Source organism: Scomber japonicus, chromosome 16 (assembly GCF_027409825.1).
Source record: "Scomber japonicus isolate fScoJap1 chromosome 16, fScoJap1.pri, whole genome shotgun sequence".
NCBI classification, from domain to species: domain Eukaryota; kingdom Metazoa; phylum Chordata; class Actinopteri; order Scombriformes; family Scombridae; genus Scomber; species Scomber japonicus.
This window is the reverse complement of record NC_070593.1, coordinates 17494251-17510613: the sequence shown is the minus strand read 5'-3', so window position 1 is coordinate 17510613 and position 16363 is coordinate 17494251.

Genomic DNA, 16363 nt, shown 5'->3' with positions numbered 1-16363 from the left:
TGAAGAAAATCCCTGTATGGGTTACACCCAACGGCATTTGCCCGTGAAGTCAAGCCCAGTCAATTAGCATCTTGGTGTGTGTATGGCCACTAAGTCATTTGGATATCCCAAGAGCCCCTGGGGACTCACAGCTTCATGGCTAATTGATTGTCCCTTCAATCTCCTCTAGAATGCCAATAAAGACCTCAGCATATGTTCACTCCAGTCCCGACTACCAGCTACATGCATCATGAATGCAGCACTCTTACTAGGCTTTAGATCCTTTGATCCTCTACATCCTCCACATCCGGCCTCTTGTTTGAAAAAAAAAAGTAGATGAAAAAAAAACTGATGGGCCTTGAGCCAAGATCTTTGCAGAGTAGCCCATCTATAGTAAAGAGGTTGCAGCTGTTAGTCATCTGATGATAATGTGCTCAAGCAATATCTCAATCTCAAAAAACACGTTTCAGGAAGAGGACACCAGAATTTACAGTGTTTCTCTTAACCTGTATATTAAAAAAGAAATCTCAGGGAACATGAAGAGGGCATACCACAGGAGAGAAATTACAGATCGGACGTTTAGTCAAGTGTAATCTTCACCACCTCTGGGCACCGTAGGAGCATATTTACAGCATATAATGCCACTTCTGCTGCACATAAGCTATTCTACACATGTTTTATAGCTCTCAAAATCATGGTATTGTAAAAACTATTCCAGATGTCTTGCAGAATTGAATGCAACGTAAAAAGATGCAGACTGAAGAGTGTTTATAAATCACTCAGTTGTCACTACCTTGTCAGGGAGACGAGTCCTGTTTACCCTTGAAAAAGCAGCAACTTTTACATTTCCTGCTGCTGTGCTGTGACTGCAGGCCAATTATCCGGTGTGACTATGCAGTGCCATGCATTGGTGATAATGTGCACAGAGTCAACATGTCCCATAGACGGAGCTTGCTGGCAGGGGTTGGCCTCAGCAAGCCCTAACCTACCCTGCCGTACAGGTCATTGCAGCAGGGCTCACCTCTGTTAGATAAGCTGGAGGCAGTCTATGGATGGATCTTTGTGTGTGTGTGTGTGTGTGTGTGTGTGTGTGTGTGTGTGTGTGTGTGGTTAGATGTGCAGATGGTAGAGACCTCCCATCAACATCTAAAGGATAATAAGATTTTTATTTGACCAGGATTTAAACTATTTTTTGATATATAAAAATACTCTATGTTGAATAATTGTAGAAAATACTTAAAAATGGATCTTCCCCTTTTTCCCCTTTTCCAGAATGTATGAATATGCAGATATTTTACATTTGAAAAGTTTGAATTCTGTTTTCACATCACACTTATGTATATTGCATACTGGACCATTAGTGGCCAAACTATGCTCCAATATACACTTAAAACTCAAACTCATTTCAGTGAGCACAGAGGAAGCTTATCCCTTCAGCAGGTGATTGTGAAAACAGCCTTCTAGTGTCAGATTCTGCACCATAAAGCTCAAATATTCAATTGAAGAAAGAATGAGTAGACAACACATCCTCATAATGAAACAACCTCAGAAGTCAAGGTACCTCCAGAACAACTCATAAAAACATTTTCTAATATGGCTCCTCTATTATCAGAAATAAATAAATAAAAATTATGTTTTAGGTGTGACAATGCTTTGGTTAGGGTCTGGTTATGTTTAGGCACAAAAAACACTTGGTCAGGGTTAGGGAAGACAGGTCAGTCTCTCAATGCTTTGCTCATAGAGACTGAGGAGCATCTCCCAGCTTTTGTTGTTAAAACTGGGTGGAAACAATTAGAGAACCACACCTTTCTTTAGGGCAGGCCTTCATATTAGGGTGATGACATGCAGTTTACTATAGAGGACAATGGGTGGAGAATCTAATTTCTGGGAAGGTGTCCATGACAAAATGTAGGTTTGCTGGTGGCCATTCTCACAACCGTTCAAGTAACTGCCATGCATTTAGAAATCTCCAGACTCTCAAGACTAGGGATCGATCATGGTTTGGGTTAAAATGATTACAAAGTGGTGTGAGTTAAAGTTACTTAAAGTAATGCACCACAACAAAAGAAGTTACAAGGTTAATTTTTTTTTTGAACTGTCCCAACTTGTGAATGGAAACGGGAAGCAAACAGCAGTTACCTGCAGCTAGGTCCACTTTTTGTCATCCACCCAACCCACCTCCTCCTAGTATAAACATTTGTTACCTTACACTGATGTCATCTGATGTCATAATGTAACTATAGATCATTTCTACTAGCTGAATTCTCAACGTATACTGTCGTTTTTCTTGAAAGGATGGACTAAATGTTAAACACGTGTCTTTTAAATTATTTTTTATAAATAAAATACTTTGTTAAAGTGCTAGTGTCAGCAATTTCTCATCCACCATCATTCCTTAACTAAACCTTTAATACCCCCAAGCTCTTTACTCTACTCTATTATCAGAATTAATGCTTAACACACAAATCAAGCGAAGTTTGACTTTTTAAACCAGTATCTTGACCTTTGAAATCCCTCAGTGGCATCAGATTGTCGCATTAAAGGGCTGGAGTGAGAAGAGGACTTAACCAGCTGGAGTTCCACCTGAGAAGAAGGGCCTAAAGTCATAAGTGAAAGGTAAAAATCAGTTAAGATATATTTGATGTGGAGAGGAAGTGAGAGCTTGATGAAACATTGTCATTAACTTTAAATCATTTATATGAACAGAAAAGAAAAGAAACACCTCTTGAAAGTATTTGCAAGTCTCTATAAGTTCATAATGTCGTAGTCCGTTCTATGCATCCTCTCCGTCGCCAGCTTCCCCCTTGGTCAGACAGCTTCTCTCCAAAACTTCAACCTAGCATTGCAGCCCAGCTCTCTCCGCACTCTGCTTGTTAGATAGCAGCTGTTAAACTCTTTTCTGGTGAGGCAATGTCTGCTGCTGAACAAACAAGGGAAAAATAAACAAACCCTGGGCTTCATCAGGCCATGAGCAGCGTGCGGCGCGTTGCGTGCCCTGCTTCGCTCCACTAGCTACTCCGGCAGCTAGCCTTCGCCATGCACCAAATTAGAAACCCTCGCCATCAGGCAGACAGCTGGCAGCCTTCCCTCGGGAATGCCAATTAAGTTTGTAAAACATTTAGACAACAAAACTGTACAAGAGAAAAACATCCCATAGAGGCGGTTGTCCCCACAACTCCCAACAGTCCTCACCGTAACCCCCACTGCCCCCCCATCTGCAGCAGCCTTAGGAAACACCACCTCAGAGCATAGACAGGCCCAAGAGAACAGCAAATATGCTCAGAGAAATACATGAATACCAAATCAAAGCCATTGATTCTGTCATGCTAATGTGTTGTTATAGCAAATTAAGAGATGATGTTTTATTAATAAGTTGGCGCCTTCTCCATCAGAAAGACTGGCAGCACAGGCTTCTTCTGAACAGTCACATATTAATTGACAGTTCCATAACATTGTAGTTGTAATAATATCACTTATATTCACAGGAGAGACCAAATCTGAAGACAGGTAGCTACTTAACATCTCAAATCTGCCATTGTTGGCTTCTTATGCCACACGCAGAGTTGTAAAAAAAACTAAACCACAGAGGACAGCTTTAAACTCCAGCACAACACCTGATCAAGTGTCCAGAAAGGTAACCCGAGTTTTTGGCCTTGGGGAAAAAAAAGCTGGGTAGGGATTAGAATAATACTTAAGTAGCTTTCTGAAAATTGAACCCTTGAGTAGGAAAGGAATAGGGTGGCCTTAGGCAAAGAGTATGACCCACGCTCTCCTGCTGAATGCTTAGACTTGTTTGTTCATCCAGGCAGCCCACTCCACAATTGTTACAGTGTGACACACCGGGATGTGACAGACAGAGTGACAGCGTGAGTAACTAATTGAGACAGGATGCAAAAGAGATCCGCTGAGCCTTAAGTAAATGAAAGTGGGAGAATGCCCTCATCCTAGCATCCCCCCGTGCTCCACACACACTATCCCTGCTCAGGGCATCTCTATCAATGTTAATTAGCTGAGCAATGATTAATATGGAAGCTAAATGAAGTTATTTCATGTAATCTGTGTTTCCTTTGAAAGATCATTCATTATGTCAATACAAGTGTGTGTGAATTCCTTTAAGACAACATTGTTACAGTGAGAGGGGAGAGGTGTCAGAGCTGAAAGACTGAGAATGAAGAAGAAACGCAGCAATGAAGACTGTAGCCCACAAATTATAAAGTTCCCCACTCAGGCCCAATTTATTCATTTATGACAGAGATTTTTGTTCATCTCTTTCATTTGAACAGAAATGCCCTTCTTCGCAGTTTTCAAATTTAGACTCACATAAAAACTGGTGATGCAAAATATCTATTCAAGTGGTGTTCTTACCATTAAGATATATGAGAAAGCCAGATGTCTTCTCTTATTATCAAACCACTAACACACTTGAAAATAAGTCTAAGATGAAAGTATTCACTTGAATTGACTAAAAGGATTTGGTTTTTGGTCAGTTGTTCTCTGTGGGTTTGTCACAATGAGAGACCCCTTAACATTACACATAGTCATTTGATCCATTATTAACATACAGTATTTATTACTGCAGCTTTAGGGTAGAAATAAAAAAAAATAACTTAATGCCTCACTTTAAATTGAGAGGCAGCTGGATTTGTGAGATCATGCGAACATCACACAAGAGACCATCTCGTCAGACTTCACGTTATGATACTGGTGATTTGGACCAGTCAGTGTGTCCTATGAATGTTCAATGGCAAATGGAATGTACTTATATTGCGCTTTTCTAGTCTTTTTGACCACTCACATTCAGCCATTCACACACATTCATACACTGATGACAGGAGCTACCACACAAGGTGCCAACCTGCCCATCAGGAGGGAGACTAACCCTTCACACGCTGTAGGGACAGCCATCGGGAGCAGTTTGGGGTTAAGTATCTATCTTGTATTATCTTGCCCAAGGACACATTGACATGTAGACTGGAGGAGCCAGGAATTAAACCATCAGTCTTCCTATTGGTGGACGACCGCTCTACCTCCTGAGCCACAGCTGCATATGAGAATTCTTGTGTGAATCCAGCTTCCTCGTGAAGTAAGACTGTGACAGACAGATGGTTCATCCAATCAACTGCCAAGTATTTTTTGAAAGTGCCTGCCCTTTTCCAAACAATTTCCAAGGACGACTTCTCAGATTGGTCTGTGTAACAAACCGTCTGAGATAAAACATCTTCTAGACATTTAAACTGCTGAAGCTAACTCCAGCTGCCTCTATTGTAACGATGAAAATACATAATAGGTGGAGTAAAGCTTTGGCCACTTTAGGCAGTGCAACATGAAAACTCCAAATCTAACTTTCCAATGTCTCAACTTCAACTCTCTTGCAAATCAAGAGCAGCAATCAGTAGATTAAACAGTTGTCATTGTCAGCGTCTCTGCGCCTGATTTTCTCCTCCTCTCTCTCTCATCTTCGCTGCTATCAGATGACCTCTCCTCCACGGATGGCACAAGAGCAGACACTGACAGCTTCATAATTCTCCTGACAAACAGCTCAGTAAATGATCACTTTGCCCCTATGTTAACTGCCAGCGCGGATGTAAAGGACTCAGACCCAGGAACGGAGCCAGAATTTAATTTCAGCCGACCGCGTGCTACATCTAGATATACTTTTATTAAGAAATGAAAGCTGGTAATTTTAGATACAAGCAGTGTAAATTCGCAGACTGTTAATGGAGTTCCATTTTCGAGAGGCCTTTCCCTTTTGGGCTTTTAGAATCTAATCTCAGCCTATTGTCAAGCTGGTCAGGGTGTCTAATCACCCTTAACCTTGCATCAGTGCCATAACCCCTTCTTTTCCCTTGCCCTCCGACAATTTAAACATGATTTGGACATAATAACGAGACTTTTAGCATCCTAGTGACTGCACCTTCTACCAGAATCACCACAACTAATGGGATCTAATCTATACAATAAGGGACATTAATATATATGCAAATCAGCCGAGGCTACATCTCTCGCAGGGGAGATAGACTGAGTTGGCATACACTTGTATCATTTCTGTCACATGTGTCATTTAGTTGTTAATTACTATTAACATCCCTAAAATGCAAATATGTGGCTCAGCAAATACAGCATGCACATGTATCCTTAAGTAATAATGTTCTGGGGAAGAAAAGGCCCCCTTCCCCCCTTGAAGGTCCAGCAGTGGGGGGAATTTGAGGCATTGGGGGTTGAGGGCTCCAGGTCGGCTGTTCAAAGCCACTCTGTGCATTGTTGGGTAGTAGGGGATTAGGTCTCTCCAGGCTGCAGAATTTGCTTTCTAATTAAAAGGGATAAGATGTAGAAAAATAGTGAGGGGCATTACTACTGTAGAAAAGAAGGGGGTGGAAAGGAGAAATGCTGAAAAGAAGGGATAGAAGTTTGTAGTGTCACCACTGGTGTTTGATCACAAGACTACAAGAGTTACCAACCTCTTGTTCTGACTCTCTCTGCCATTTTTTCTCCTTCTGCTCTCCATCTCATTAACTCGCCTCATATTGGCACACACACTTTGAACCACAAAACAAAGACAATGCTATTTTTTTATTTATTTGTTATTGTTATGTTATGGAAGTAAGCACACATTAATATTAAATGCCAGGCCACAGAAAGTACAGTCGTCTTCAGACTCACCAGAATATTTCAAACTGTCTGTAGTAGAATTGAACATCACTCAGCACAATATTCTGTTAGTTACAATAATGAAGAGTAAATGAAAGGACAACTGACTACATAATTCATTAAGTGTAGTGTAGTAGCTTTACTCGAGTGCTGAACTTAAGTATTAAAATGTTACTTAAAACTTTAATTTCAATACTTTTCAGAGGGAAGCATCATTTTCAGACAAAATGTGATAATGTCATGCAATATTTGTTATAAACTACCTAACAGTATTTAAACTGAGCTTCACCTCGATCTGCTACAACAGCAAAATTCCACTTACACATAAATGCATCAATGCAATAATCTTAATATAACACTCAAAGGGGCTATTATGCTGCAGACTGAGTACTTTTGTTTGATACTTTTAGATTTCTGTGCTTTTACTTCAAGGATTTTTTTTAACGCAAGGCTTTTCACTTGTAATGGAATATTTTTACACTGTGTTACTCTCTAGCTTGATAAAAGATTTGAATACTTCTATGTCTTCTGATAAAGATAAGTCAGGATCATTGATTAGCATTATTGGGTTAGACTGAAGTTGTACCCATCTCTAAAATATTGAAACACTTCATTTGAGGCACTTAACTGTATAATACTGAACCCAGGGGGCCCTTTTAACCCCTTTTCTAACTGTTACTTTAGTGTCCAGCCCTCCTTCAGTCAGCATGCTGCTGTTTTGTTACCTTGTCCTCCAGCAGGGGTCCAGCTCTCCCCAGGCACCTTACAAACGAACCCTGGGTTTTAAGCACACACAGAGGCCTGATTCTTTTCCCCTGAGCCCTGGGAGGTTAACGACATGCCAACGACATGCCAGTGGAGGACAAGACCTCCGCCTGGCTTGCACCCCTCCTCTCTTGGACAACCCCCTTACCAGCACATGCACTAGGGTTTTTGTGGTTGTTCTGCACCAGCAGAAACCCCTCTAAAACCTTCAAGCTCTGGAAACTCCATCTCAAACAGAGCAGCAACTCATTTCTTGGTAGCGTCTGGATGCTGAAGCCCCCCCCACCCCACATCACCACCTCCTCTATTTTTACCAAGCTCCATGAAGCTCTCACCTTTTACTCCCAGGCAATCCGATCCTATTTGGAGTGTGTGACGAGGGCCATTCTCCATCACCTCACTGATCAAGAGCCCCCCTGTAAAGCGGGCCCAGGGATGAGCAGGTACAGATTTGGGGAGAAGAGGGAGTGGGGCATGTAGTGAAAGAATCTGCAGTGAGCCAAGGAGAAGATTAAACGGCGGCTAACCGTCAGTACCCCCTCCACCCCCCTCCTGCTTCCCCCATCACTCCCTTCTACTTCACTGGTGTCCTGAGGGGGAGTACCAGGGGGAGGGAGGGGAGGAAGAAAGCAGAGGGAGGCCAGTGGCACAGTGGTGGCTGAGCCATCTTGTCATCATAGCAGGACAAGCACATTCAACCGTGTCCTCTGTACCCTCCCATCTTATTCCAGACACTGTATTGCCCTCCACTGAAATCCATCAAAAACCCTCTCTCGGCCCCTGCCCCCTCTTGTTGGAAGAGTGCTCTCCACTGGTGTCTTTTCTTTTTTAAAGGGCAGAGATGAGTCCTGGGCTCTGCAGTCTTTCCATGCGTCCAAATTAATTTGCGTCTGGGCAGCAACATAAGCAGCACGGGGCTATTTGATGAGAGTATAGGGCAATGACATGCACTGGCAGTCATGCCTTGATCTCTTGCTTTCTTTCCTTGTCACTTTCCACTTCACCTTAATGCCAGATTCATGCCAGCCTCATCCACATAAACCAAACTTTTTGTTTCTAAGTGGAATAATAACTGGTGTGATTGGGAAAACACTTCAAATCTTTGCTGTGTGTATCAAATATCCTTCTTAATGCAAGCTTAAATTACCAAACCACTAAAACTACCAGCACCCTAAAAAACAAAAACCCACACCAATCATGAAATGTATTGTCCTCACAGCAAATAAAATGAGGATAGATTCCATTGAGCAATTTCTGAAAATCCCTCTGCTAATTTTCTGATCAATACCTCAAGAACAGATCACTTTCATAATAATGAACACACTAAGGACATCTACAAAACAGCATTCCTTTAGTTTGATAAATGGATGTCAAAGTGAACTTAATGCAATTTGACATGCAATTGAAGTTGTGATCCAAAAAGGGGACCACAGTTAATGCCTAATTAGCGTCCCTAAATAATAAAGCAACTTAGACTAATAATTATTGCATGTACTCGTTCTACCAGTTGCACTGACAATTAACCTTTCTCAACTGGTGATTCGCAATTTGAGTAAATCCTGTTATCAGCAAATATAACACATGGCACACACACACACACACTCACGTTTGAAACACCACTCAAGGAAATCTATGCAGTGTTTACGGTTGGAAAGCAAAACAACAAAACAAACAGCAGATATCCACTTTCAGTAAACACCACCCAACCACTTATACAGTATCTTCCCAGTGGCTTAGAGTGGGTGGGGATTCAACTTTAGGTGGCTGCTGTGAATGTCATTGAACTACTTGTGTTTACGCAGACTTAATATTGCCATGACAAGGTCTCTTTAAACACATAACGAATGCTTCATAATGTATCAGGTCAATTCTACCCGAGGGTCTAGTTTTATAAATGCCTGGCGCTGCTGTCAAGAAATTGACAAATAAAATATGAGAGCCTGAAGAGAGGTGGAAGAATACATTGAGCAGCAGTGGAGAACTTCACAAAGGAAAGTGGTGCTGCTGACCACTGTTCACAGAAAAAAATGCTGTCCAAGCCTCTGATATTAGATCACTGGAGCCAAAAACACGATTACCCAGAGACAAAATAAAGGTGAAAAGATTCAGGATTGAGCATTCTCCCAAAATGTCTCTCCCTCATCCCAATTTGGCAGCACTTGGCTTGCTGCCCACTCACATTGTGTGGACGGCCCTGCCACTGTTGCCATGGGGATGTGTGGACCTGCGCAGGCCCTGAAGGCAGAATGGCCTGGTGGTGAGGTGGGGGTTATCATCAGCAGCAGACTCCGCTGGGCCCCCATCCAGAGGCCTGGGTGCAGGAGGAGCTGTGAGGCAGTGGAGGCACCCCCCCAACTCTGCAGGGCCTCTCTCCCCGGTGGATGCTGCCGCTGTTTCGAACTCAGCAGAAGCTCTGGGATGGGACTGGGTAGTGTAGGGCTCCGGCCTGTCCACTGGGGGTCGGCTGCCTGACTCCCGTAAGCCTGGGCCAGACGGGGTGGGCTGGGGTGGGAAGGGGCCAGGCGAGGCGAGCTGGACTGTGGCCCAGTGCGGTGACTGCCTGTCTGCCCAGGCGCTGGGCCACGCTGCCACTCCCCCCTGGGCTCGTGCCCCTGCACTTGGATTTCAAAGGGATGTGACAGGGGGACTGGCTTTCCCTCTCCATTGCAGGAGCCCTGCCCCACCAACAGCTTCTCCAAAGCCCCCCTCAAACAGCTTTCAGCCCCCACTCTCTCCCAGCCCCCAAATGCCCCTCCAACAGCTTTTCTGTTTCAGCCATGAACCCAGGCTCCCTCTCACACTGTGCCATTCCCACCACTGCTGCCTCACATTTGGGAGGAGAAGGGGGAGGTTGTGCTGCTACACTGCACCCATCTGCCCCATGTCTTTCCATGCTGTGGACCATGATGCTGCAGCATGGCTCTCTGGGCGCCGTAAAGACTTTGGCAAGTACACGGGGCCTTCAAGCCCCCCTCCCTTTGTACTCTCCCTGTCCGCCACATGCACACACTGATGCACACCATCTGATTTAAAATGTATGTACACAAAAACTAGTGCATGTGATTATGCTCATGTAATGGAGGTAAGCAGAGACAGATGGTGGTTAATACAGATGAATGATTAAGACTGAAACTAAAAAACAACATTTTGTCCAAAATGCACTGACTTAACTTCAGGCTATCTCAGTTACGCCCGCAGTGCCCCAAGCCATCTGAGAAAGATCTGAGTCAGATACGGTGCCACTGTGTCTGTATGGCAACCACCTCATTCAGCAACTGGCCCATCATCAGTTAGCATCCTACAAAACCAAAATGACACTGACAGGCTGCGTTTCAATTGGCCAAGATCTCCTTCTCTCTCTCTCTCCCTCTCTCTCTCTCTCTATCTATCTATCTAGGTTTCTCTCTTCATCGCTCCCCGCATGGCATTTCTCTGGCAGGTCCTCCAGTGAAATTCCTCCCCTCCTGGTCTCGGCATTCCCGCAGCCAGCCTCCCTGCCTGGGCAGAGTGGAGTGGCTGGGGTTGGGTGGGATGGTGCTCCCCCCGAGCTGGTCCCAAGCTACGGCTACAACTCCAGCCCACAACACATTCCACCAGCCGCTGACCAGTCGCCACAGCAACCAGGAGAGAGGTGAAGCAAGGAGGGAAGGAGGCTTATTGGTGGTGTGTTTTATAACATGAGGTCTACATGAGATGAAAAATACATGATATATCCAAAGTGCCCTGCAGAACATACTGGTTTCTATCATGCTGTCATTGATGTTTGAACACTTTTGTGGAACTCTCCCAAATCATCTTGAGTGATCAGTCTTTTTTTTCAACACAGCACAAATAGAAATCTCATGTTTCCCCAGAGGTTAACGGACTGCAGTGTCTCCACATCTCAGTCCTTCACAAGGATGTGATGGGGTGCATATCACAAGCTGAATCTCTCTCTGAGTCCAAAGCTGCTCCTGGACAGCTCAAGTAGCAGTAGGACAGGAGCCGGACGGTCCCCTCCTCCGCTCCCTCCTACTTCTCCCCCAAGCCGAGCCAGGCGCTGTGTTTACTCTCCTAATTACAGGGGAGGGGCCGGCTGACAGGCGAGCCATCACAGATTCCCCACAGGCCCGGGGCTGGGAACGCTACAAACACCCGCCACTGTCTCCCAAATGTGACGGCAATGTCCAACTGTCACGGGGAGCCTTCACTGGCAAAACCCAAGGGCCCAAAGAGAGATATTAAAGACATGAGAGGAATTGGCAGAGTTGGCACTAACAGGGGGTACGCTTGAGAAGTCAAAGTGGGGAGCTGGGGGCATCGCCAAAGTGTCATTCAAAGCAAAGTGGGGTTTGGACAGGGCACAAACACTGATTTTTACACACACACACACACACACACACACACACACACACACACACACATACACACACACACACCACACACATTACACTTGCTCTAATCAAACTAAGGCGGGAGAGTTTCATGTACCAGACTAGAAATCCAAGCAGTGGTGCCACCAAGCCATGTGATACACCACAACCATGAAGTTAGTGTCCTGGATAACATTATTCACCCCTCCTGCACTATTTAAAAACTACACAGATTTGTGACTTGTTGCTATTTCAAGAAAGCACCTGACCAACAATTACTGGTTTTGCAAACACACACCCAAGTTGCCCTCATGTCAAAAAAATGTGTTTTTCTTATTTTTACTTCACTTGAAAGTTTGAGCACCACTGTGCTGGGTTTGACGCTAGAAGCTTGTTTTCACATTTATCTGATAAAAGGGACAAATTTGTTTGTGCTCACCTTATGTATGTACAAGTGCTATTTAGTGACATCACAATTAGTTTGGGAGTCAATCAGCCAATCATGGCTCAGTGAGCAAATTACACAAGTGTGATGCAGGAACTTGAAGCCTCCAGTTCAATGATTGTTGAGTTTTCAGTGAGGGAGAATGAGTAGATGTATTTTTTAACAAGGTAATGGTAACAAAGTACATAAAAATAATTATTTTAAAGCACAATATTTTTACTTTTCTGGGCGGGTCTTTAAAATTAGACTCAGGTGCATATTATTTAGGATACTTTTCAACAAAGATAAAATTATGTTGTCCAACAGTTTGACACTTAATTGTATTGATGCACATTATGGAACAACCCAGAGAAAAGAGTACAGCTTTATTAATAGATCACTGTGCTTTGAGAAGAATTTAATAAAGTATATGTATGTGTGTGTGTGTGTGTGTGTGTGTGTGTGTGTGTGTGTGTGTGTGTGTTTGAATGAGAGAAAGAGAGAGAGGGGGGGAGAGAGAGAGAAAGAGAGTTTGTGCATGTACTCTAACCCTTCTCTCAGGGAGGTTTAATCCACTAGAGGTTGTAATGCTCCAGTGCTATTGGGGGGTCTGTGAGAATCCCTCTGGAAGCATTGTGGCTGACCCTATCATATATGCAGGTCAAATAAACAAAACAGTGTTGAGAGAAAAGGTTAAAACGGAAGCATCAACTCTTCACCGGCTCTCCAAATGACTGAGATGGTCTCGTATCCCACCGGCAACACTCACCTCAGCCCCCCGAGAGGCAAGACAAGAAAACCATTTGATAAATCATAAATAGTCACAGTTGTGCAAGTGCTGTGACCATTTCTAAAATTTATTATGGGGATTACACACAAAATCGCACAATGTAACATTTTCAAAATGTGTTATGAATGCCTCCCAGAATCCAATTCAAATCCTAGGTTACCAAATAAGCCTGAACAAATCCCCCACATTGAGTTCTTCCTCCTTTGAAGACTTGAGAGGTCCGGTCTGCAGGGCAGGTTTTACCACGCCATGCAGACACCTCAGCACACACAGAGAGGAAGCCTACTGATGGTTAAGGTGGAGAGGTGGAAAGGATGCAGGAGAGCAGGGTGGAGGTTTGACAATGATATCAACATAGATGTCTTTATTTACAAATCAATTTTTAATTATTTTCAAAAACAGTGTTGAGGCAGAGATGAAACAGAAACATCATAATAAATCAACTTCAGCACTTATGCCAAAATATAACATGAATTAAGAGTTATGCCAAGTTGTGTAAAAAGTATCTAAGCAATGTGTCTTGTGGAAACGGTCCAGTCACTCAGTCAGTGTTAACCTTGAGGCAGCAGGACACACGCACACTTCCCCCTCCCGCCTTATATTTGTCCTTGTCGGTTTTCCACCAGTCTTGACTTTGCCTCCTCATTGATGATCTGAAGGCGAGTGTGTTTAATTGCATCCGTTTGTTTGTCGGCGAACTCCTGCGCAAACACAACACAAACAATTATGGCACTAATTAAAAGGCATGTCATATTAATGGAAAGAGCAAACTTGGCAAACAAACACACACACACACACACACACACACATACAAAGCCACACAGCATTAGAGAGACAACACATTTTGAAGGAACATAGAAATCTGAAAAGCACATAATTTCATGATCAGCACAGTTTTTTCCTTATAAAAGTAAAAAAAAACTAGAAGCTCATTTTTGAACCAATATGCATGTGTAACATTGTTAATAATTAGAGATAAAATCCAGAGTCATCTTGTGAATTAGTCTGGGTGCCTCTAAGTCAGTAAACTCTTCTCAAACTGACATTGAATGGGGTTTCTCCCCCTTTTAATCCCTGGGGAGGACTCTTAATGTGTTTTGATGACCTCTGGGGTCAGTTACATGTTACATTACACAAAGGTTTAGCTCCTTTGTGATAAGGGAACTGCGTGGGGAAAAGCCCTCTGTTTAGACATCTCGCTCACTACACGGTGCACCTTTTTTTTTTTTTGCAAAGCAGCAGCAACAGCAGCAGCAACAGCAACAGCAGCGGCGGCAATGTATCCATCAAACCTGCCGGGCTAATTAAAATACAGCTTGTGATTATCCTACTTGAGCTCATCTCTCTCTCTGTCTCTCCCACACACACTCACCACCAAACATAAACACACACAGTGAATCTATCCACAATAAATAAAGGATGTTAACCTCAGTCATTTTATCAGCTTCACGTCAAGCTGTACACACACGTGAACTTAAATTAAATAAATATTTTTTTTATTGTGTGAAGGTTTAAATTTTGCTGTCAAAATAACAACAAGAAATATGTGATTCTGTGGACTAAGTTTAAAATGTGTGAAGGTCTTAATTGATGTTTGCAGTATTTATAATAACAGTGTTGCACAAATAAAAAGAGGAGAAAAAGATTAATAAGGCTAACTAAAGCAATATGAAATGGTAAAGTCTTTCAACTGTTTTGTTGCAAAAAAAGCAGAAAGAAGTAAGTTAACTTTACAAGCAGAGAAAAAGGCTTTTAACATTACAAATGATCAGAATCTCTCCTTATAAACTGACTTTATTGGATTTTATTCCTTTTTTTCTGTCTCCTTTTTAAGCTCAGAATGAATTCCACCAACACATTCCTCATATTCAGCCATGCGAATATCAAACAAGGAGAGAAGGAGGCAGAGGAGAGGAAAAGCTGCCTGCACACTTAGAAGATGTATGTATGTATGTATGTATGATGTGAAGTAAATATTCTGCTTCAATTCCCCACAAATAACATCTGTGAGCTAATACATAAATGCTGCATTATTTGTTCCATTTAATTTTAAAATCATACATTTATTTATTGGTTGTTTTCTTTAAACTGTCTGGATAAGGTGCACAGGCGGGAGAAAAAGAGGGGCTGTCTGGCCATTAATTATCCAATCTTATAACACGATTTTCCTTTCAAGGCTATCACACAGGAGGTCAAACATCTAGGCTTGTGCACTTTCTTTGAAAAGACGTATAGGCTACGCATTAAATGGTGGAAATCACAGGTTGGAGCAGGCCTAGTGAAATCCTCACCCTCAGGTTGAGTGTAGCAGAGGCGGAGATAAAAGCCGTCGTCGTCAATTAGCCGGGAGTCAGTGGGAGCGCTGCTCGCCAGAGGCGTTTAACTCCTTCTCCCTTTAAACGTCCTTTTAAGATACAAAGTCCCTGCGGAGGGCCTGGCTTTACAATTTAATAAATTATTTAGCAATTTAAACGGTGAGATCTATCAGATAACAGCAGCAGACGTCATGATTTTCCACGCGGCATTTAAAAAAAAGTCTCGCGTTAGGATGCATTATCATGCAGCTGCAAAAATATGAGGAAGCTTTCACATGTTTTAAAAGATTTAGTTTCTACCTGTAAGTTGATTATCCTCTGTCAACTTTTGAGGCTATAAAAGTCAGTGTTAGGCACAACGTGAAAGTAAAATGGTATAAAATATTTTAGAGAGCTGCAGGTGTTTATGATGAGGGTTAATTATAAGGATGAACTTAAGCCTGCGCTAAATATGATTTTTTATTAGTTTTACTTTTTTTTTTTTTTTTTACTGTTCGGCAAGGAGTCTGTCCACAGCCACACACGTGAGAGAGCTAAACTGTGACCTCTGTGATGGTCAAAAAAAGTAAACAGCAAAATATTTTAACATCCATTCCCATAACCTGCTCCTCAGTCCCATTTAAAGCTGCTATGTGACATGAATTTATTACACAAAGATTTGAATCAACATGAAAAAGGCGAGATTATTATGAATTGACTGCACTATTTCCATTGTAATAGAAAACAAAATAGTAATATAAAAACACAAATAAACACTGAAATGTTTTAAAAAAACTAGGATACCTGGAGGTGTTGCAGCTCCATTCCTCCAAACCATCAGACTTGTAGCAAAACTTTCTCCTCAGCTGAGACGAGATCTCTGCTCCTCTGCTTGTTGAAAAAAATCCACAGTTATGATCCATACAGCCGATCGAAATCTGTCAAAAGACATGTCACTGAGTTTGTGAAGTTGATGTATGTATGCTGTGTGTCAGTGTGAGTTAAGTGTGTGAGCCTCGTCAGGCTGCCGCTGCACCTTTGACTCTGGCCTTCCGCACCAGCCACAAGGAGGCAAAACCACGATTCATAAAAACCCACCGTCTGCCTGTGT